Source organism: Brassica oleracea, unplaced genomic scaffold (assembly GCF_000695525.1).
Source record: "Brassica oleracea var. oleracea cultivar TO1000 unplaced genomic scaffold, BOL UnpScaffold01130, whole genome shotgun sequence".
Lineage (NCBI taxonomy): Eukaryota > Viridiplantae > Streptophyta > Magnoliopsida > Brassicales > Brassicaceae > Brassica > Brassica oleracea.
The window spans coordinates 20,798-21,261 of NW_013617691.1; positions in this window are offsets into that span (position 1 = coordinate 20,798).

Sequence of the window (464 nt, forward strand, 5' to 3'; positions counted from 1 at the left end):
TAGCGCGATAAGATTGGGGCTGCGCCTTATGACGGCTGCCTAAGTACCCTTGTTGAAGGGATCAAGCCTTTCGTAGTTCATCTTGGAGTAATGGTTCGTATGACTAGTTTTCCAGCGAGACCTTTACGGTCTGGTTTTTATGTAGAGGTTATCAGGCGTGTTGCTGCCGATGGAATTTTATATGGGTGTAGAAGGAAGAATACGAGTTGTCATCTCGTAATCTAACTCTGTGTGAACTGCTATATCTGTGATCTGTTTCGAGAGTTTTCTGCAGTGTGTAAACTTGCGGGATTTCTGAAGACGCTCGAATATTGGGAAAGAGACAAATTTTGGGATCTCGTATCAAGGTTTTTGATACTATGCCTAGAGATGTTAGAGACCAGTGCGCTGGGTTTAGGGCAAAACCTAGGTTTACTCCTGGTTTTAGAGGGTGCGATGACTAATTCGACTTACGTATCCCGTTT